The sequence below is a fragment of the Agelaius tricolor genome, unplaced genomic scaffold (assembly GCF_023055355.1).
Source record: "Agelaius tricolor isolate 1412-34295 unplaced genomic scaffold, bAgeTri1.0.p SCAF_21, whole genome shotgun sequence".
Taxonomy (NCBI): Eukaryota; Metazoa; Chordata; class Aves; order Passeriformes; family Icteridae; genus Agelaius; species Agelaius tricolor.
In genome coordinates, this window is record NW_027269281.1 from 2,335,412 (window position 1) to 2,359,141 (window position 23,730).

The 23,730-nt window shown below is 45.0% G+C and overlaps 2 long non-coding RNA genes across 3 annotated transcripts; one reads left to right on the forward strand and one right to left on the reverse strand.

The window, feature by feature from the left end:
• Positions 1 to 8,493: 8,493 nt before the first annotated feature.
• On the reverse strand, positions 8,494 to 18,117 carry LOC139598962 (uncharacterized). 2 transcript variants are annotated; one of them, XR_011682100.1, is made up of 4 exons: positions 18,029 to 18,117; positions 10,977 to 11,074; positions 9,973 to 10,192; positions 8,494 to 9,588 (listed from the first exon to the last, which is right to left on the reverse strand). It is a non-coding gene; the product is annotated as an uncharacterized lncRNA (long non-coding RNA). The 2 variants fall into 2 exon arrangements; XR_011682099.1 differs by having other exon boundaries at positions 8,494 to 10,192.
• Positions 18,118 to 18,129: 12 nt separating this feature from the next.
• LOC139598961 (uncharacterized) lies at positions 18,130 to 19,967 on the forward strand. The gene is made up of 2 exons (XR_011682098.1): positions 18,130 to 18,219; positions 19,551 to 19,967. It is a non-coding gene; the product is annotated as an uncharacterized lncRNA (long non-coding RNA).
• Positions 19,968 to 23,730: the final 3,763 nt, after the last annotated feature.

The window sequence follows — 23,730 nt, forward strand, 5'->3', positions numbered from 1 at the left end:
ATGTTAACCACGTCTCCTGTCATTGAGCCTTACAGGTTGCAGCTGACAGAATCACTCCACCTGAAAGACACTGACTGGCATTTTGCCTCTGTCAACCCAGAACAGAAGGCCACTTGGCACTGAATTCGTTGTAAGTACATGGTCATTGGGGACACCAAACACACACCACATGAGATTGAAATTGCTCCAGGAATGACATCAGATCCTGAGCAATTTCTTCTCGGGCTGCACTGTTTCCACCCACCCCTGTTTCTTCCCAAAGGGACAAATTGTTGCCCAAGCTATCCCTGTGCCGTTTTTGCCTGAAGGCACCGAAAAACAAGGGCCCACAGTCGCCTGGGTCCAAGTTATCGGGAGAGACAAACCCAGATTATGGTGTAATGTCAGTGGGGGTGGGGAGTCAAAATGCATTGAGATGCTTGTAGACACGGGTGCAGACTGCACAGTGATCCCAGTACAAGACTGGCCAGCACGTTGGCCTTTGCAAAACGTTGCTGGTCACGTTCAAGGTGTAGGAGGCCTGCAATTGGCAAGACAATCCAAAAGCATCATCCAAATCAAGGGACCAAATGGACAATTGGCAGATATCCATCCATTTGTGTTAGATTATTCGGAACCTTTGTTAGGGAGAGATTCAATGGCCCAGTGGGGTGTCACAATTGATATTCCAGACTCTCCACAGGATTTTTGTACAGCGGTCATTGAACAACAGCGCCCCACCCAAAAATTGAAGTGGAAAACAGACAAACCAGTTGAGGTGAAACAGTGGCCGCTCAGTAAACAAAAAAAAAAGGCGCTTGAGGAGCTAGTGGAAGAGCAACTGAAAAAGGGTCACATTGTGGAGACCATGTCCCCGTGGAACTCTCCAGTGTTTGTCATTCAGAAAGCTGACAAAAAAAGATGGTGGCTCCTCCATGACCTCCGACAAATTAATAATGTCATTGAAGATATGGGCTCTCCCCAACCTGGTATGCCATTCCCAATAATGCTTCCCCAAGATTGGAAATTAGCTGTTATTGATATAAAAGATTGTTTTTTCAATATTCCCCTCCACCCTGACGACGCACCGTGTTTCTCATTCTCAGTCCCCACCATCAACATGGAAATCCCTATGAAAAGGTACCATTGGACAGTTCTTCTTCAGGGACTAAAGGTCTCGCTCAGCGATCTGCCAGTGGTATGTCTCTTCCCTGCTTTCCCCAGTGCGTGCAGCCGCAGAGAAGGCCATCATCTATGATTATATGGATGATATCCTTGTGTGTGCCCCCAATGATGATTTACTCACACATGCGCTTGACCTAACCATCGATGCATTGATTGTTGCAGGGTTCGAGCTCCAGGAAAAGAAAATTCAAAAGATGCCACCTTGGAAATATTTGGGCCTAGAAATTGGAAATAGGACCATTGTTCCTCAAAAACTAAAAATCAATCCAAAGATCAAGACCCTTGCAGATGTCCACAAGTTGTGTGGGTCTTTGAATTGGGTAAGGCCATGGCTCGGTCTGACTAACGAAGACCTTGCCCCTCTTTTCAATTTATTGAAAGGGGGAGAGGACCTGGGTGCTCCTAGGTCTATTACCCCAGAGGCACGGAAAGCTCTAGAAAAGGTTCAGATTGCAATGTCCACAAGACAGGCCCACCGATGTCGGCCTGACCTGCCATTAAAATTTATCATCTTAGGTAAGTTGCCACACCTCCATGGAATCATTTTCCAGTGGGAGGAAAAACAAACACCTAAGGCAAAGGACACACCTAAAAAGGGTCAGGACCAGAGGGACCCTCTCTTGATCATAGAATGGGTTTTCCTCACTTACAAAAGGTCCAAGAGAATGACAAAGGCTCAGGAGCTGGTAGCAGAACTGATCCGGAAAGCAAGGACCCGGATCAGGGAGTTAGCAGGATGTGACTTTGAGTGCATTCACATTCCAATTGAGTTAAAATTGGGTCAAAATACTATGCAAATATTGGAACAATTGTTTCAAGAAAATGAAGTGTTGCAGTTTGCTCTGGATTCCTACTCAGGAGAAATTTCTGTCCACCGGCCTGCCCACAAAATGTTTGAACAAGATGTTCAATTTACTCTGAAATTGAGAAGTGCTCAGAGTAGGAGATGTTTAAAAAAGGCTCTGACTGTCTTTACAGATGCGTCCGGGAGGTCCCACAAGTCTGTTATGACTTGGAAGGATCCTCAAACCCAGCAGTGGGAGACAGACATTGCTGAGGTGGAAGGTTCACCTCAGGTTGCTGAGTTGGCTGCTGTTGTTAGGGCTTTTGAAAGGTTCTCAGAAACATTCAATCTGATTATGGATTCTGCATATGTGGCAGGAGCAGTATCCAGGGCAGATCAAGCAATACTGCAAGAAGTGTCTAACATCGCACTTTTCGAATTGCTCTCAAAACTTGTAAAGTTAGTCACTCGCCAGGAGCAACCATTTTATGTGATGCTCGTCAGGTCAACACCGACTTGCCAGGGTTTATTGCTGAAGGCAACAGAAGGGCAGATGCTCTTGCTGCACCTGCAGTGATGGCCACTCTCCCAAATGTTTTTGAACAGGCAAAAATCAGCCACCAGCTTTTCCACCAAAATGCACCTGGCCTAGTTTGTCAGTTTCACATCACTCGAGAACAGGCCAAAGCGATTGTGGACACATGCCCAAATTGCCAACAACATGCACTCCCTACAATGAGTGCAGGAGCAAACCCTAGGGGATTGAACAGTTGTGAACTGTGGCAAACAGATGTAACACACATACAGTCATTTGGATGGCAGAAATACGTTCACGTTAGTGTAGATACCTTTTCTGGAGTGGTCTATGCTTCTGCTCACACAGGAGAGTCATCTAATGATGCCATTAAGCACCTCTTACAGGCTTTTTCTTTCATGGGCATCCCCAAGGAGTTGAAAACTGATAATGGCCCTGCCTACAAATCCAAGGAATTTTGGAGCTTCCTGCAGCAATGGGGAGTAGAGCACAAAACTGGCATCCCCTACTCCCCTACAGGTCAAGCCATTGTAGAAAGGACTCACCGTGATATTAAGAGAGTCCTGGACCAGCAACAACAGGTTCTGAAGGTGGAACCTCCCCACATCCGGTTGTCCAGGGCGCTGTTCACAATCAATTTTCTGAATTGTTCCTTTGACAGCTTGAACCCGCCCATCCTACGCCACTTTGCGGGGAGCAGTCATACGTTGATGAAAGAAAAGCCTCCGGTTTTAGTAAAGGACCCTGAGACTTGGAAAATGGTGGGACCTTACAAATTGGTTACTTGGGGACGTGGATACGCCTGTGTGTCCACCCCCTCTGGGTTAAAGTGGGTTCCTTCCAAATGGGTAAGGCCCTATGTTCCCAAGGTCTCAGAGAAATCAACAGAAGCGCCCCAGGTTGCTAACGCTGCCTGGAGAAGGAAACACTGCACGCGTTCTCTGGAGGAAATTCCATTTAAGCCTCCTATCTGGAATAGTTTGTAATATGTTTGTCTTAAGTTCCTTGTACCAGTTTAGATCCCATGGTTCGCGTGCAGTCTCAAGACACCATGAGACCAAGCCTGCTCCTTGTCCTACTCGCGATCATCCCACCAGCGATCTCCTGGATAGTCCCTCAGCCCAAAGCACGTATAGACTACCTTGGCAAAGGACCTCGGACATCAAGAGAGAAACTGACGACTGGCTGAGTGGACTGTTCAAAGGCTGGGGACTCTCAGGCTGGTTGGGATCTATTCTGAAAACTGTGTTTTTAGTACTGTTTATATTAGTTATTGTTGTGGTTGTTAGCATTGTTTTTGGACTAGTCAAACACATGGTTCTCAAGTTGATTTCAAGCTCATCTCCCCCTCCTGAAGTTTACCATTTGGGAGCCCTTAGTGCTCCAATGGATGACATGGAAGCCTCAGTGGAAAGCACTGAACCTCCTGTAGAGGAGGAACCAATTTACCAACCATGGTTTGGCAAGCATTCTGCACCACAAACCCAGTCCTCTTCTTTTTAAACAAAACTAGGGGGAGATGTTGCAGTGTGATGCCCCTCAGGTGTGCCAACCTTTCCTCTCCCCCTTTGCCCTCCTGCTAAGAGCTGTCCATCAATCTTAACATTCCAGCAAGGGCGTCATGTGGTTGGCAGAAGTTCAAAAGATGCCCCTCAGGTCCGGGCTCATTGGCCTGTCCAAGTGTCTATATCCCTTGAGCCTTCCCCTCCTCACACCTGGTTGGCCCTTACCTGTCCCTTCCCCTCCCCCTGTCCCTGGGGCTTAAAAGGAGATGAGACCATGCGGTTGGGATTCTATTGGGAGCTGTTACAACATTCATAGGTCTACCATCCTAAAATAAAATTCTGGATTAAAACTCTACGATAGAATCCTCTCCTGTTTCTCTTCACCGTCGCCTGAACCTTTTCCACCAGAGGTAAACTGAGTTCCTACTATGCCTGGATTTGTTCCGAGTGCCTAGCTGCAGCATCCAGCCGGCCAAAGGTATCTCTGAGGTGAAACGCCACAGCTGCCACCTTTGGTCCAGCAGCAAGGGCCAGACAAAGCCAGGCACGTCCCACCCGGTAATATTGGGATTAATATTCTATATGTCATTAGCATTTTCTAATCACCTGGGGATACGCTGCTTTTCCCTTAGTATCAGAGGAAGGGGGGTGAGGGGAGGGATCTATGCTGAGGCTCGGTCCTCCAAGGCTCAGGCGGGGTCCACTACCGGAGCTATTATAGGGGATCATCCGGTGGAGACCGAGCTGGAGCGTGGATAGCCCCTACATGGCTTAAGATCTGGCAGCTCCTGACAGAGACAAAGCAGGCGAGAGACCCTGGCGGCAGCAGCGGCACCCAGCACAGCTGACACGGGCAGGGCAGACAGGGATGGGACAGACAGGACAGACGAGACCCCTCACCCTCGGTGCGGTTCGGTGTGGTGACCACGGTTCACATGGCACGACAGACCCCCACCCCGCCCTCGGTGCAGTTGGCAGAGCAGCTACGGCCAGGCGGCTGGGACCGGGGCAGACGGACTGACTGGTGGGGCCGGAGCCGGCACAGGGTCTGGGGGAGTGCAGCCGCGAACGGGTGGGGGAACAAACAGGAACGGAGGAAGTAACCTTTTGTTCCCAGCTCTTTTCTTTCACCGTTTTTCTTTTATTGCTTTTTCTTGGGGGTTTTTGATATTTTAAAGATGGTATTTCTTACAATCTCCCCTTCCCCCCCCCCCCCCCCCCCCCTCCCCGGGTATATTTTTTCTTCTGGATTAAACTGGTTTTTTACAAATAAATCCAGAGCCTAACAAATCCAAACTTCTGCTTGGATACTTTGAAATGCTTGACGAGCTAACTCATGACCTACTCATGTTGTTTTTCTCATCACCTTTTTTTTATCCTTTGGAAATTATACATATTTTAGTTACTTGCTTTGCTACTCCAAAAATCCCAATGCACCCATAGTGCCTTAAAAAAATGATCACACAAAGCCTAAGTACCCCAGTGGGTTTTTTTCATGCATGCCTTCTAATATTTCCTAGTAAGCATTTTATTAACTAATTGTCTTCCATGACGAAGTTTCTATTTCCCTCATTCATCTTGTTCACCACCTGTCTTGTTTAATTCCTTTTTTCTCTGCTTCCCCAAACTTTGGAATTTCCAATTTTTCCTCATTTGGAGTTAATATTAACCCTCTCAGCTCCATTTTCTGCTGCATCTTTAGCTTCCTGATCTGCCAAATTGTTTCCTCTTATTTCTGGGGTCTTTACCTTTTGGTGTCCCTTAATATGTACTATAGCTATCTCTCTTAGGTAATTTTAATGCTTCTAAAACCTCTAAAATAAGTTCCTCATGTACTAATCCTTTTCCTCTTGAATTAAGTAATGTCATTTTTTAAATTTTTCTTAAGGTATGTACTACTCTAAAGGCATACCTTGAATCAGTATATATAGCTCCTTTCTTTTGTGCTAAACATTCTAGTGCTCTTTTTAAAGTATCTAATTCACAAGTTTGAGCTTTCTAGTTTAATTTCCCTTTTTCCATAGTTTGCATGTTTTTCCCATCAACTACTGCATACACTGTATTTTTTTTTCTTTCGCAAGGAGTTGTATTTCTGTTAGCTAACATAACTCCCAAAGGGCTATCTTGGGGGTATCTCTGCTAGTATGCTTTTACTCCCCCTTTTTTCCTGTACCCAACTTACTGGTTTTCTGTTCCATTTTCAAGATCTTATTTATTCATCCCCTGCCTCTGTTTTTCACTTTCACTAACAGCTTTAATACCACTTTTCTTTCAACTACTCACACCCAAAAATAAAAAAAAAACCCAACTTTTTCTCACACTGCTTTTCAATACAATACACCTCCCTCCAAGGAGATATGATAACGCTTCTACATTACGTATACTTTCATTCGCCTACATTCACTCACTTTTATTTCTCATTCACTTTCACACATTATTTTACACCCTCAGGACACAAAGTATATCCCTGTAACCAGAAAATCACGGGTCCCTGTGGCCCCCCCTCACCTTGGGGTTGGCCTCCGAGTTTCAGTATCGCCAGGCCTCCTGGAAGGGCCCTGACTCTGGTCGCCTCTGGTGCCCGTTTACCTGTGAGGCTGATTTGTGTGTCACTCACACTCTTTAGCCACGGCCCTCTCCACATTCCCAGGGGAACAATGGCCTGTTATAGGTCACCTACACTTTATGCCACAGCCCCCACCCACCCGGGGGACACTGGCTTGTTTGCGGGTCACACACTACTCTTTCCACTGCCCCCCTTCCCACCCACCCAGGAAGTTGAGGCTGATTTTGTGTGTGACTCACTCTCACACACACAACAAGACAACAATAAGGTACCTTTTACTTTCAAATCACCTATTACAAGTTTAGGCCTTACTGGCCAGTCCCGGTGCTATTGGATGTCCCTCAACCCAGCTGTGTTGTCCAACCCCGGATGCTCTTGGGCAAAATTTTTATCCCTCAATCTAGCTGTGTTGTCCAACCCCAGATGCTCTTGGGCATATCCTTGATCCATCAGAATTTTGTTCAACCCTGGATGCTCTCGGAATGTTAATCCCTCAACCCAGCAGGTTTTTAGGGGCCCCTCTTGTCCCGTCTCCTAGTGGATTGGGCTAGGAAACACTGCTCCCTACATCCAAGGGGTGCAATCCCTTCCTGAGACCCAGTCCCAGTTACCCCGGGGGATTCTTTCACTCCTTTTATCATTTGCTTCGTCTCTTTACTGGCTGCTTTTCTTGCGAAAAGTCAGAAACACAGCATGGGAGACTCATCACTCACTTGGCAGGTCTGGGGTAACCAGCCCACCTCTCATTCACCCCCCCGTACCCACCCCTCCCAAAAAGTATTTACCAATCCTTTTTCCTTTCCGGGTTCTTCATGTGCACTACTACTCTAAGGGCGCCAATTACCGCAGTTGTAGGGAGCCTTTTTCCCTTCTCTTTGTTCTATTGCCCCCTTTTGTCCACCGAGATCGTAACCTGCGTCTGTCAGTTACAGTAGGGGAACCAGAGCAAGGCTGCCTGTCATGGTTTGACACTGGCACAATGCTAGTGCTCTAATGAGAATACTCTCTCTCTGGTTTCTGCTGTGAGATGTGACTAGGAATAAGCAAATCAGGCTTCCACTTAGGAAAAAAAAAATATTAACTAAACTACAAGGGAAAGGAAAAAAAAAGAAACAGACAAGGAAAATGAAAACTTCACAAATACATCTCCTCCTCCCCACCAAATTCCTAATACAATACATCCCCTAAATCATCAACTCTGGGTCCAGCACCACCCTTCAGAATACTCAATCTTCAGTTCATCAAGAGGCGAAGGAGTCCTTCTTGTGCCAATGGTGACCTCTTCTATTCATGTCTAGCACTCTCACCACTGAACATGGACTAGAGCTGCTTCTAGGGTCGACTTTTAAGGATACTTCGTCTCACTCCAAAAAGGCACAGTCTCAACTTTGGGACATCTGTCCCCCCCCATATTTTTCACCCCTTGGGGTCAAGGGGTACCCACACTGAACTCTCTTGGTCTTGAGGCATTGCCTCCCCTTAGAATGCAGTCTCTGTATCACAAGGAAACATGGCTCTGTCCATGGCTACACAAAAAGAGTCTAGCATAAGCTACTCTATCATCTCTTCTACCTGAGTTCTTCTCTATTTCTCTCATGGCCTATTTCTTCTTATCTCATCTCTATCTCTCTTCTCATTCAGCTCCAGGAGGATTAGCATTTGTAAGGTTTCCATCATCCAAGAAAAGGGTTAAAAATCTGAGGCTCTGTCTGTCCAGAACTCCCATGGCTGCCCAGCCAGACACCTTCTCGCCGCACCCTTCTGTCGTAACGGCGGGAGAGATGCGACACACCATATGCGATGAATAGTAAATCTTGAAGTTTATTGAAACTCTACACATATTTATATTAGTGTTAATGAAGCTTATACATATTGCAAAAGCCGAGCTCATTATTGGTTAAAGCACACTTAGATCAAACATACTTACTTCTATCTCTTAACAATTATTTTGCTTCTATGTGTACATTCTTCTAATTTCTCTACTTTGGGATAGCTACATTTTCTGGTAAGCAATTTTCTCCCCCGTCTTCCCGTTTTAGAGAAGGTCACTGTGACCTTCGTCAGTAATTAAGCACCAGTTGCTCAGTTCCCAGCTTGTTTCTCTTACCCTTATCCATCAGTATCACATCAGAATGTCCTTTCTCAGCTAACCAATTATCCAAAAAACTCTCTACACCCTTCCTTCTCCTTCTCCTTCTCCTTCTCGGCCGGCTACTATTAAATTTCAAGGTGGCACAAGCATAGGCACAGGCTCTCTCTCCGTCTCTCCTGGGGGGAGGGGGGGGGGGGTGGCTGCCCGATGCTTCTCAGTGCTCTTCCACCCTTCCATCCTGCAGGGGCCTTCACCTCCCTTCTGTCCAGGGCCCTGGCCTACCTCACCCGGCCGCATGGCTTCCCCTCCCCCGCCCAGCCCGCAGCAGGGCAGGGGAGGTCTGAACCTTTCACTGATCGGAACCCAAGAGAGCCTCCCAGGGGGAGAGCCCTGCTTTTAATCCCGTGTTCTCAGAGGCGGATCTAATGTCCCAATGGCTATATTAGGTGCCAATATTAAAATCTGAGCACCTATTGGCCTGACCACAGCATCTCAGAAAACATATTTCTTGTCAAACCACCACAGGGCACGCCTTCCCCACTCTGCCTCTCCCAAAGCACCGGCAGCGAGGTGTTAACTATCCTCTGCTACCATAATTGTGAAAAATGCCAATCACTCATTTTTTAAATTTTTATAATTTTAATTTTAGCAATAAAATGGTTATAAAAATAGCAATATAATTAGAGTAATAATAATTTTGGACAATTTGGACTAGGACAATATGAGACAACAGAAACAAAGAGTTATGGACATCCGGGTACCTTTTTCTGGGCAGCATAAGCCCAAAGAGGGACACACGTTAACAGAGGATTAAGCCTTAAAAACAATAACCTGTTGCATATTCATATATCTCATACACGATGCATAAATTCCATTCAAACAAAGGATTCTGTTTGGTCATCGTCAACTTCTTCCTCTTAATCCTAACCGGCGTCTTCATGGCTGAACGAGGTGGGAAGAAGTTAGTTTCTACTGATAAGAGAGCAATAAATTCTTTTTCTCTGAAAGATTTAGGTGTCCTGTGGCTGCTATCTCGCTGTGAGTCCTTTCTTTAATAAAAGTATATTACATAGCATAGTTTCTATTTTAACATTATGTTATCACCTAAAACTATATTTAACACACTACTTAAGAAAATTAATACAGCATAACTTTCTAACATTACACATATAATATTCATTTTAATATTTGCGAAAAGCCAATCATAAAATACGCATTTTTCACAGAAAGAAAGAAGAGTAGTCCTGTGCTTCCAGGAGAAGAAAAAGAAGATCTCTGTTCCCAGGGATGAAGATGATTTTAAAAATAGATAATGAGAAGTTTTACCTTTGAACAGCTCATCTTTAAAACAATACCCCATAAGTCGACATGGCCCATCGACTAGTTGTGGGAAGGCTTGTAGAAATGAGAAGGACTTCACGATAGCAGGGTTCCCCGGGCGGCTGCTTTTCGTGATGAAATTGAGAACCATGAGAGAACTGTTTTCTTTCCTCTTGTAGGAAAGTCTCCATAACATTAACAAGAGGGACTTCTCTCCCTAAGTGAACTGAAGAAAGACTATTTTAGAGGTAGTAAACTGACTAGAAATTTTGAGCTTTAATTCTTTACATTGTCAGTGAGAAAGAAAAAGTTGTGGGCAGAGAAGAAGTGTTCTGAAGAGTTTGTTTTGGTTTTTTCCCCATCTCTTTCTTTTAGTTGCCTTTAATAAAATTTTCTTTATACCCTTTTAGTCTTAAGCCTGCTTTACCTTTCTCCTAATCCTATCTCGCAGCAAGACACGAGTGCATTAGTGATTAGCCATCACTGAAGCCCACCATACTCATTAGCGCATTAGTTAGGGAAATCTCAAAATTGAGAAATCGGAAATTAGCAAACCAAAACCACTACAAAGGCAAAAATATTGTTTGAGAAGGGAAAAAAAGCTCAGATTCTTCTGAAAGCTGGATTTTCCATGAAGAAAAACAAGGTCAAGAGGCCTGCATGGAGATTCAGTTCTTGGGAATAAAATGGCAGGATGGATGCCATCATGACCATATGGAGGTGGTTAGCAAAATAGCAACTATGTCTCTACCAGCTAACAAGAAGGAAATACAAGCTTTCCTAGGCCTTGTGGGGTTCTGGAGAATGCACATTCCAGGTTATAACCAGCTTGTGAGCCCCCTCTATCAAGTGACCCAGAAGAAAAACCATTTTGTGCAGGGCTTTGAGCAACAACAGGCCTTTGAGCAGATCAAACAGGAAATAGCTTGTGCAGTAGCTCTTGGGCCTGTTCAGACAGGACCAGCCATGCAAAATGTACTTTACACTGCAGCTGGGGAGCAGGGTCTCACCTGAAGCCTCTGGCAGAAAACATCAGGAGAAACCTGAGGTTGACCATTAGGGTTTTGGAGCTGGGGTTATTGAGGATCCGAAGCCCGCTATACTTCAACTGAAAAAGAGATATTAGCAGCCTATGAGGGCATTTGAGCCACTTCAGAAGCTGTTAGGACAGAAACATGTCTGCTTTTAGCACCGTAATTGCTTGTGCTGCACTGAATGTTCAAAGGAAACAACCCCTTGACACATCCTCATGCTGAGGAGTGGAATGATAGAGCAGCTTGTTGGGTACCTGGTGTTCAGCCAAGGACAACCCACTACAACCAGGTAATGACAGATTAGAGAATGCCTATGAGTTATTTCATGCCTTTTTTTCTGAAGTGTGTTCAGTTCTTAAGTAACATTTTTGAAGTACCTATTTTAAAATAGAGAACCATTGGTGTGATATTCAGTTCATAAGAGTTTCCAGGATGGGACAGATGGGTGTCTCTGTCACTCACAGGTGTTATGTCCACTCCATACATGACAAAACTGCCAATTGTCTTGCAGGGAAAAGAACTTGATGATGTGGTATTCACATATCCTCTGAACAGAGAGAGACACAGACTTTCCCAGGATTTTCCTAGGGAAGGTTGTGAGAAAGCTCAGAAAACGTATGATAAACAATTTTTATCTCCACTTGCTGCATCTGTTGTGCACATGTGGAATGTGTTATAGAGATTGTTTACCAGAGAGGGATTTCTTAATTAGACTCTAGTGATGGTGTTTTGATTCATTAACCAATTAGATCCATGTGTGTGTGCCGTGACTGTCTGGCAAGGGTGATGGGTTTTTCATATAGTATAATATAGTATAGTATAACTCAATAAAGCATTTGATCAGCCTTCTGCAATCATAGAGTTAATGCTCATTATTACCCGGCGGGGCCCACTACTACAATAGATTTCACCTGAGTGATTTCTCCTGCAGGGGAAATTTGACAAAGTCAGCTTCCAAGACACCCATCGATGCGTGGCTGGAAGAATATGTAGGTGTGTTTTGTTGCACTAATTTGCAAATTATATAAACAGTGCCCAGAAAGACCAAAGCCAGCACAGGCTGCTGAAACTTGTATTAGGGCTGGGTCAGTCTAACTGGTTTCATAACTCATTTTTGCATCATATACACTGTTGAATGGAAGAGAATTAATAACTCACGTCTTTGACACTGTAATTTGTCTCCTGTTATTCATAGAATCATAGAATGTCTTGGGTGGGAAGGGACCTTAAAGATCATCTAGATCCAACTCCCCTGCCCTGGACAGGGAGACCTTTTACTAGACCAGTCAGTCCTCCCCAAAATGAAATAATCTCCTCCCCTGAAGTTCTTTTAATATGGAGTATGAGCAAAAATATTTCATTTATATGTACCACTGTTGTACCACTGTGGTGGTGCATTCCTCCCCCCCCCCCCCCCCCCCCTCCCCTCCCCTCCCATTTTCAGGCTGCAGTGTGATCTGAGAAATGATTGTTAGGCCTTGGCCTTGAAAACATCACCTGGGCTCAGCTCTTTCTGAGCTTATCAGAAATACTCTCTGCTCCCAGGAACTGCTAACAAGCTGCTGTTTTCCTTATGACCAACCTTGGAAAATATTCCTCTTGCCTGAATGGCATAACATTCCTGTTCTCACACTTTCAAAGAAAGTGCCGACCCAAACTGTGGCCAGGATGAAACATTGTTATGACTAAAGCCCACTTTCTTGCGACCCTATAAACAATGGTCCAAAAGGAGAGCCTTTGATGTCCCGGCCTCCTGCTGAGAGTAGGTTTGCCCCCGAGCAGGCAGCACGGGCCAGATAGCTCAGTCCTTTATGGGGACAGACTGTCCGAAACCCAAGCAGCTCTCAGCCGCTGGCTACCTTTAGCAAGCATAAAGGTTATCAGCTCTTTTTAGTGATTATCAGCTCTTTTGAGTTCAGCTCTTTTGCTTGCTAAGGCACCGCTGGCCAGCCGGCAGACGCAGGGCGAGAGAGGAGAAGGCAGCTCTGGAGTTCGACAGCAATGTCTTTATTGGGGGTCTGTAAAGGGTTCCAGCAACGGCTCTTCTAACCAGAATGGGCTAAAACAGCCCATTATATAGGGTAAGGGGGGATCAGAAATGTCGCAGACATCTTTTATGAAAAATCCTTTCCTTAGGATTTTTCCTCCTGAGAAGCTGAGAGGCCTCAGGAACAAAATGTAAACATTGATTATCCACTGCTGTGGAATGCAACAGGTGGATCTTTGATTGGCCCATGTTGGTTGTTTCTAATTAATGGCCAATCACAGCCCAGCTGGCTTGGACAGAGAGCCCGAGACAGAGCCTTTGTTATCATTCTTTCCTATTCTATTCTTAGCTAGCCTTCTGATGAAATCCTTTCTTCTATTCTTTTAGTATAGTTTTAATGTAATATATATCATAAAATAATAAATCAAGCCTTCTGAAACATGGAGTCAAATCCTCGTCTCTTCCCTCAACCTGAGACCCCTGTGAACACCGGCACACAGAAATTGTCCAATAGCAGGGGTTAACCCTATGGGGTTACAGAGAGGTAAGCTGGGGTCCGAAAGGCAGAAGAGAGGGGCTTCTTGCCATTTCACCATGATATGGCATTTCCTATCTTTAAGTCTCTTCCCTCCATGGGGCCCTAGCAGGCCCGGAGCCTGCTACACTTTGATCTCTCGTGGACTGCAGTGGACTGTGACCAGCAATCTCCCTCTGAGTGGGACGCCTCTCAGAGCCAGCAAACTCTCAGGGTTGCTATACCTGGAGGATCACTAAAACATGACATGTCCTGGGCCGATACTTCACTCCTCGAGGCCCAATCCTTCACCTGTCAGGAGATGCAAAAGCATCCGAAGTGATTATTTCACTGACCTCTGAGAGGAATTTTCCACAGGTACCTTGCTTGCACTGACTGTTTCTGTCTGTGTGCATGCCTCTGTGCATATGCTATAGCAAATCTGAGACAAATACTGCTTTCTTAGATGTTTAGGCACCTCTGATATCTATGTATTCAGGCCTGTAAGGTTAAGTTATAGTTATGAGCTTACTTAAGTGCTGCTAAGTGTTGTTCTTTTGCTAAGTTGTTGAACATTAGTTATAAGCTAAGCTAAGTGTTGCTAAGTATCCTTCTGTTAAGTTGCTAAGTAGAACTTGGAAGTTATAAGTTAGGTTAACTGCTGTTAAGTGTTATTCCTCTGTTAGATTGTTAAGGTTAAGCTATAAATTAAGTTATAAATTAATTTGGGTATAAGTTAAGTGTTTTTCCTATGTTAAATTACTAGACTTAAGGTATAAGTACTGTTGAGTGTTGTTAAGCTTTTAGTATTCCTTTATATCCTTGCCTGCATCGTATTTTCACACCCCACCCCCCCATACACACCCCTAGGTTGTTCTCAATTTATTTCTGTTTTGATTGCCTGGATTTTGTTTGGTTTGGTGTTGCTTGTTTTTCCTAGTTGTGCCTTAGCTGTCCTGTAAGTAGTAAACTGAATCTTACCAATGAACAGGTGCTTTCTCCCTTAATATTAAATCTGACTTTTACTCATACCCTTGTTGGTGATTTTTAAGCACTCTCAAACACTCTCATTTGTGACAACCACAAACACATTGTAACTTTTTTGGAATATGTGATTGCAGCTTTTAAAGGCATATTTGCATCATCTTTAGTTGTCTTGGATACCAAGAGTGAAGTCATGCTTTTCAGCACAGACTATACAAAGTAGGCTTGCTACATGCTTATTTGGAGGATTACTTGGTGCCTAAGTTCAACAGAACAATTAATAATTATCTCCATTATTTCCATGTATTTCTGTACATTCAAGTGGGAAGGAAGAACCTCTAAATTCACACTTACAGTAAATGAGTTAAATAAAATGCATATATATACATAGCACTGAACAAGAATGATTTTCATACATGAAATCTGAGAGTCCCAGAGCCATTGTGCAGGATATCTGCAAAAATAGACTAAATGCAACAGTTGGAGTCACTGGACAACTAGATAGGATTTGAAGGGGGGGAGGGAGGGGAAGTTAGCAATGTGTATTATTCATCATTTGTCATTTGCAGGGAAATGGAATGCTCTCTGACACATCTGAAGAAGCACATAATTTATTTGAAGTAGTGAAAGAAGTATCAAGCCAAATAGCAGCATAATCCCCTGGGGATGTCTTCCTACAGTCTTTTACATATTATTAGAGCCACTGTACTAAGAGAAAAATCCTGGCAAATATTTGCATGAAATGCTTGAGATATGAAACTGCTCATTCTTTGAAGTCAAGAGATTTTAGTGTTGTCCAGCATCACAACATTAAAACCTTCTACCTTTATTTGAAAAAATCATTCCATCTCATGCAAACCAAAGGCATTATCAGCTTTCCTAGTTATAGGGATAGGAGGTGGAGTCCAAATTGTGTTTTGTACACCTCCTCTATGTCATCTTTAGTGGACTGTCTCTTTAAGACTCACAGCCATCAACAGAAGGGGGGCCTTTCTTCTTTCTCCAGCCCAGTGCTGGGGAGAGCTGGGGGCTACCCAGACCACACCATCACTGCAGGTCCCCTGTTTGTCATTCTCTCCAGCTGGTGAAGCCCAAGCCTTGAAAAAAGACAGCTCCTGTTAAGAAGGTTGCTGCGGGAGACTGAATGGAGGGGCTAACTGTTGGGAAAGGTGAAAGTTTGACAAGAAAGTTTCACAGATATGTATGCTTGGCAGAAAGCTCTCTGAATGTAGAACCTGAGAGCAGAATAGAGATGGAAACAAGTTTTGATATAGAAGAATAATAGATGTCTAAATTAAGAATTGCTGAGCCAGTCGTTACTGGACAACTAAGAAAGAAAAGGTTAAGTCTAACTGGAAGGAGGTTTTATGACTAGAGCAAAGGATATGTTGACCACAAACAAAAAAGATGTTTTTACCAAGCAGAAATAGGTCTTAGGAAAAGAAGACACCATAGGCAAAAAACCATGCTGATGTAGCAAGTAGAAAAAAGGTCTAAGAATTTTCCACTGCAAGAAAACAGAAAAACAACTTTAAGCTTAAACTGTAACATACTAACTCATGTGATTGGATAGTAATGACTGTAATATGGTAATGATAGTAGTTATGATAGGCTATAGGTAATAGTAAAGGTATTGTGTATGATGCTGATTGGTTGTTATGTATTAAGATGCTCAGCAAAGAACATATAATGCATTGTAACCAGAACTCAAGTGGCTTCAGGTTTGCCTATAAGCTGTAGCAGGCAGCTGTAGGCGTGGCTCTGTTACCCACAACCCATGGCTGCTGTAACATCTTCTAAACAATAAACAGCATTTTGAAGAGTGGCCTGATGTCCCATATCTCTCATCTCAGGCTCTTACAGGTAACTTCCAGTCCAGTTGAGCCTCATGCAGCCAGAGCCTGCTCAGTACCCAGCAGTGGGTTGCCTGCAGTTTTGCTGCTGCTTCCACAGAGTGAGAGATCCAGCACCCCCACCTCCATTGCCACTTGCCATCAGGGGGAGAGAGAGACTTCCATCACCATCACTGCTGCCACAAGAGAGGGAGCAGGAAACAGTCACCACAGATCCCAGGCTGTTCCAGGCAGCGCTAGCACCCCCCATCCACAACAGGAACTGTTCTGCTAGCCCCTAGAATCTCATCTTTGTTCCAGAGGGGCCATGTGGAACTGCCCAGGAAGAGCAGCCATCTTGTCTTTGTTTTGGGAGACCATGTGACACCTTGCCTTTGTTGGTTAAACTATTCCCTTTTTTGTACAATTTTTTTTTTATTGTTGCGTTTATTGCTATCTTCTTTTTTTTTTTTTTTTTTAGTGAATTGTGACTAACGTTTTTAACCTCTCGTAGTGTAGCAGCCAAAATAGCTGCTAATAAAGTCCAGGATAAGGAAGCAAAAAGGGCCTTTGTATAATATCCACAGATGTTTAATTCAGCCGCATGATAAGATGATCAGCATCCAAGGGCACACTCATGGGGGAACTCCAGGTTTCTCTGTGTCGAGAGGTAGGGGCTGAACAGTGGCATTGGGGCAGTACAGAGATGAGGGCCAATAGGGGAATAGGGAGGGAGTGGCCGAGGGACACAGCAACAAGGGGAAGGAGACAATGGGGTATAACAGCTTTTGAAGGAAGCTTCTTGTGTCTCCCTAACCTAACCCAGGGAATGCCTCTCAGGGTCCCCACATCATAGTTTGTTTTTTTCTTTGTTTTTTCCCTCCATTATCATGTGGGTTGAGGCTTAAGCAGTCCCAGACTTCTCCCCAATAGAAAACTATTATATCACCCTAAACCCATCCGTTTACTGGAGATGCCCTGGATGATGAATAGCATTAGCTATGAAAGGAATGAGAAGGAGGTATCTTTACTGTGAGAAACGACTGATCACTTTAAAATTTTAGAAGGTTTATTAAAACTTAATAAATACAACAAAGGACTGAATAAGGAAAAAGGGCAGTTTAGCAGGCTCTATGGAGTTGGCTAGGGCCCCGTGGCAGGCTGAGACTTAACAGTAGGAACTGCTGAGTCATGATGAGACAGCAAAATAAGCTCCTGTTTTCGGCCTCTCAAACCCTAGTTTATCTCTGTAACCCCATAGGTCACTTTTCCCCTAACCCTTACTATTGGACAAATTTGGATCCCCCTATACCCTATAAAAAGGGGCTGGTTTAGCCCATTCGGCAGAAGAAGACCAGTCGCTGGAACCCTTCACAGACCCCTCAATAAACAATCGCTGTGGAACCGCCAGGACCCTCCTTCTCCTCTCTCGCGTCTGCTTCTACCCCTAGCCTTCCAGCGCCCTAAGCAAGCAAGCTTGAGCTGAAATCCTAAGAGAGCTGGTAATCACTAAAGAGCTGAAATCCACTAAGCTTGCTTAGGGTAGCCAGCGGCTATGAGCTGACTGGGTATTCAGGCACTCTGTCTCCAAGAGGGACTGAGTTATCTGGATAGGACTGCTTGCTCGGGGATAAGCGTAATCTGAGGACCAGGGGTCCTTCAAGTGGTGCATCGAACAGGAGGAGAAAACCCTCAGGAGAGCAGCGTTTACCTTGGGAAACAGTAACTGCCGTCGAGACACCGTTCTCTTGCGAAGAGGGCTTTTCGTTGTAGAAAACCTTCTCTGCAGGGGGTGTCAGTTCGACACTCAGAAATTTACATCTGAATGACAATTCCGAGGAGACTGATGTAAAGCAGACAACGCCTCCAGCAGACTCCCGGACCCCACACAGCTGAAGAAGTGTAAGTTTCAAATCAGCCACTATTGCACGCCTTTTTCTCTGGGTCCTAATTCCCTTTTTGCTTTTTTCCTTTTTTTCCCCTCATTTTTATCTGCTGGAAGGGATACGTTAATATGGGATCAAAACTTAGTAGTTCAAAACGATCCCAGAATGAGAGACATTTATACTTACTAATCCAAGAAATCTTATCTTCTAACAACTTTTCTTTCTCTAACGGCAAACTCTCTAAGACTAAGCTAAAAAAATTTATAAAATGGATTCGTTCACAATATCCCAAAACTGATAAAGAAACTATCACTGAAAATTTATTTTGGGACAAAATTGGAACCAGGATATATAACTTGCAAGCTAACCAAGACTTCTCTGTAACTCAGTATATGCCTTTGTTTCACATAGTAACTAAAACCATAGAGAAGTTTAACAGAGATAAAAAGCTATCTTTCACAACAGACACTCCATTTTCAAATGCTAATTACACTGATAATGAGGCCCAGGAATCTAGCTCACATGTGTCGCCTTCCCTGGGTCCAAGTGCCCCAGCTGCCTCTGCCTCTCTCAAGGCAAAAGCTGCACCGTCCCCCCCAACTCCCCCGTGCCTGCGGGGTCTGCACCGTCCTTTCCTCCCCCGCCCAACCATCCGAACGCCGCCTCTCTTATCTAAGAGTGCAGCCATGCCCTTTCCCGCCGGCTCGGGTTCACACACCCCTCCGGTCCTCCCCCCCAACCCTATCGCCGTTTCGCCCGGTGCGCAGGAGCCCCCCCTGCGGTGGCTCTGACTCCCTCCGCCGTGGCTTCCCCCACCCTCTCTCCCACCTCCCCCGTCCCCCCTCCAGTCCTCCCCACCTCCGCTGACGGTTTCCCGATCCCAGCCCCGACCCCTGCCGCTGCCCCTCTCGTGTCCACCTGTACCCGCGGCCCCCACCCCTTGCAGCCTGCCTGCCACAGCAGGGGGTCTCCCTGCGTGCCCTCACGTCGCAACCCCAGCACACCACCCTGTACCCGCGGCACCCCAGACCGGTCTCACTGCCCCCTCACCCCCGCTCCCCCCTTGTCCTCACCCCCAGACCTCTCAGCCCCCCACCCACCCCCAATGTCACCTGAACAGAATCCCAGACAACCCCCATGGTGCCACCCCTCTCTCCCAGTCCTGTGTGTGAAAAATGCATGTATTTTATGATTGGCTTTTTGCAAATATTAAAATGAATATTATATGTGTTGTGTTAGAAAGTAATGTTGTATTAGTTTTCTTAAGTACTGTGTTAAATATAGTTTTAGGTTATAAAAATTGTTAAAATAGAAACGATGCTATGTAGGATACTTTTTTTTAAAAAGAAAGGACTTGCAGCGAGATAGCAGCCACAGGACACCTAAATCTTTCAGAGAAAATGAATTTATGGCCCTCTTATCAGAAGAAACAAACTTCTTCCCGCCTCGAAGGCGCTGTTAGGATTTGGAGGAAGAAGTTGACGATGACCAGACAGAATCCTGTATTTGAATGGAATTTATGCATCATGTATGAAGTATATGAATATGCAACAGGCTATTGTTTTTAAGGGTTAATCCTTTGTTAACGGGGGTCCTTTTTCGGGCTCGTGCTGCCCAGAAAAAGGTACCCGGACGTCCGTAACTCTTTGTCTTTATTGTCTCATATTGTCCTAATTCAGTTTGTCCAAATTATTATTACTCTAATTGTATTACTATTTTTATAACCATTTTATTACTATTAAACTTTTAAAATTTTGAAAACAAGTGATTGGCGTTTTTAACACTGCATGCTGTGCTGCCATCCCAGTCCCAATGGTGCCTTCCTCTGGCCAAGCTATGCCATCTGCCCCCTCACAGCCCCCAAAGCCCTTGAAAAATGCCCCTTCTACACGCCACAAAAAGCATAGAACACGAACTGCTCCTCCTCAGTCCTCCTCGGAGGATGACAGCAGTTCCAGTGACTGATTCTAATACAGTGGACATTGATCCATGGGTTCTAATTAAGATAGAAGTGACTAAGGCGGGTGATTGGCAGAGTAGAGTATAGACAGGGAAGAAATGGTGGGGAATCTGCTATAAAGACATGGAAACCAAACTCAAATAAGGAACTCGTACAGTTAAGAAATATAGCCAAAGAACATGGCAGAGGCTCACATATTTTTAGAAATTTCTTAGAAGCTATGTTCTCAGCACATGTCTTACTTCCCCACGATATTAAAAATATTTCACATTGCCTCCTGTCCCCAGCAGAATATATGTTATGGGAAAGGCATTGGAAAAAACAATTAAAAACATTATCAGACTCATATTCTGCAGATGCTGATAAGGCAAATTTTACAGTAGAACAGCTGGCTGGGGAAGGGGATTTACAGAAACCTGGGGACCAAATGGAAAATTTGAATAAAGAGGCACTGCAAGATGTGGCACTTGCAGCAAAAACCTCCTTACTTCTCATGCATGACGATTCAATGCCGACAATGCATTTTTCTACCATTAAACAAGGTATAGATGAAAGCTTTATCAAATTTGTGGACAGACTTAGAGATGCTCTAGAAAAAGAGATAGCTCAGAGGGAAGAAAGAAACTCTTATGCAAGCTCGCCATGAGTAACTCAAACAAACAATGCAAAGCGATTCAGAGGTCTCTACCTGTGGATACAGACCCTACCATAGAGCAAATGCTGGAATGCTGTACATGTCACATGTCCACTGAAAATGCAGTGGCCCAAGCAGTTGCTAAGGGTATTGCTGAAGGAGTTTCTGGTGCATATGCAGTAATAGCTTCTAAAGAACAGACCCGCTGCTATCACTGCAGGGATCTTGGACATTATATAAAGGACTGTCCAGACAAGTCACCTACCTGATACCTCCGCAACACCTATCAAAGACCCCAGAATTGGCAGCGCTACCAACCGTGTCTGGGAAATGCCTCGCGCAGCCCGGTGGGGCCCCGGGCTATGACAACAAATCAAAGGCCACCCAGACCCAACCACGCACCAACCCAGGAGGTTCCGGACCACAAGAAGAGGATCCAACACATGGGGCGATACAAATATGGGCCAAAAGGTGGTTCTTCGGACATTTTAATTACAGGTGACTCTCTTAATAGCCCAAAGGAAATTTTCATTGTTCCAGAAGTGCAAACAGTGTGCCCGGGACAAGAGATTCTTGTCCAGGTATACTGCATGGACTTACCATTTTTCCTTTCAAAGGGAACTCCAATCGCACAAGCCTTTCTACTCCCAAAGAATCATAGGGAACAGTTTCCTCTCAACCCTACAGCAATGTGGGCACAAGTCATGGGACCAAGCAAGCCTACCATCGAGTGCGGTCTTACCTGCAGAGGGGAGAAGATCCACCTACTGGGGATGCTGGATACCGGTGCTGACATGACCATCATCGCTCGCTCCGAATGGCCAGCATACTGGGATCTACAACCTGTTGCAGGCATGATTTCAGGGATTGGTGGAGCTACAGTGTCCATGAGAAGCAAGAGCAGCATCCTCGTGGAAGGGCCTGAAGGCAAGCTGGCAACCATTCGTCCATTTGTGGTAAGGGCCCCCATCACCCTTTGGGGCAGAGACGTTCTATCCCAGTGGGGAGCTTCCCTCCGTATTCCCACTCAGGATTTCTAATCGGGGCCACTGAGCCTAGCGCGCTGCCAGAAACACCTCGTCTCACCTGGAAAAGTCACAAGCCAATCTGGATTGAACAGTGGCCCCTCAATAAAGCCAAGCTGCCCGCCCTAAACACCCTCGTGGAAGAACAGCTTGCAAAAGGCCACATTGTAGAGTCCTCCAGCCCTTGGAACTCTCCAGTCTTCGTACTACCAAAGCCTGGGACGAACAGGTGGAGGCTCCTCCACGACCTTCGCAGAATCAACGAGGTCATCGAGGACATGGGCCCTCTCCAGCCTGGCCTGCCCTCCCCATCGATGCTGCCTAGAGACTGGACACTTGCTATCATAGATATTAAGGACTGTTTCTTCAGCATTCCTCTGCACCCTGAGGATGCTCCACGGTTTGCTTTCTCCATTCCCTCTCTTAACAAAGAGGCTCCACTCAAAAGATATCATTGGTGTTATCTTCTTCAAGGAATGAAAAACAGTCCCACTATTTGCCAGTGGTACGTGGCTCACATCCTGTCTCCTGTTTGGAAATTATTTCCAAATGCTATCATCCACCACTATATGGATGATATCCTGGTTTGTGCTTCAGATAAAGCTTACTTGGACAATACAGTTAAAAGGACTATTGAAACCATAGAAAAGGCAGGATTGGAGATTCGTAAGGATAAAATCCAGTACACCAACCCATGGACTTGGAGTCCAGATCCGGGAAAGGACCATCGTGCCCCAGCAGCTCAACATAAACAATGACCCAAAAACCCTGAGAGACTTACACAGCCTGTGTAGATCCATCAACTGGGTACGTCCACTGCTCGGAATTACAACAGAGGACCTTGCTCCCCTGTTCAATCTTCTTCGTGTCCCCAAAGACCTGGACTCTCCATGCACTCTCACAACAGAAGCCCGAGGTGCCATCACCAAGGTCCAAGAAGCCCTGTCTTCACGCAAAGCCCATCGCTTCGAGCCCAGCCTGCCTTCCTGTTCGTCATCCTGGAAAAAGCACCTCGATTCCATGGACTGATTTTCCAGTGGGACTTTCAGCTTTGAGACCCTTTGCTAATACTGGAATGAATTTTTACAAACAGCCAACCTACAAAGACACTTACCACCTACCAGGAAATCATGCCACATTTAATAAAAAAGGCTAGAACTTGCCTCCGCTCTCTTGCAGGGTGTGAGTTCACATGCATATACTTGCCAATAACCATTGTGGACTTGGAGGATTAGCTCCAGACCAATGAAAACCTCCAATTTGCCCTAGATAGCTATACAGGCCAAATTTCAGTTCAGATCCCAAAACACAAACTTTTTAACCCTGATGTAACTTTCTATTTGACCCCAAAATTAATCCAAAGTAGGAAACCTCTCAAAGCTCTAGCTATCTTTACAGATGGCTCAGGGTCTTCCCACAAGTCGGTAATGACATGGAAAGACCCCCAGACACAAAACTGGGAATCTGACATACAAATAGTGGAGGGATCTCCACAGATTGCAGAATTAGAAGCTGTTGTCAGAGCCTTTGAAAAGTTCAAAAACGAACCTTTCAATCTGGTCACAGATTCAGCTTATGTTGCTGGTATAGCTATGAGAGCAGAACATGCTCTTCTCAAAGAGGTTTCCAATCCAAAGTTGTACCAATTGATCTCTAAGTTAATACACTTAATCTCCCACAGAAAGCAACCTTACCATATAATGCATGTGAGGTCACACACTGACCTCCCAGGTTTTGTTGCAGAAGGTAACAGGAAAGCGGATGCATTAGCCATGGCAGTAGAAACTGCTAATGTTCCTAACATCTTTGCCCAGGCAAAGTTGTCACATGCATTTTTTCATCAAAATGTACCTGCCCTTATCAGAATGTTCAAGCTCTCAAAAGATCAGGCAAAGGCTATTGTAGCTA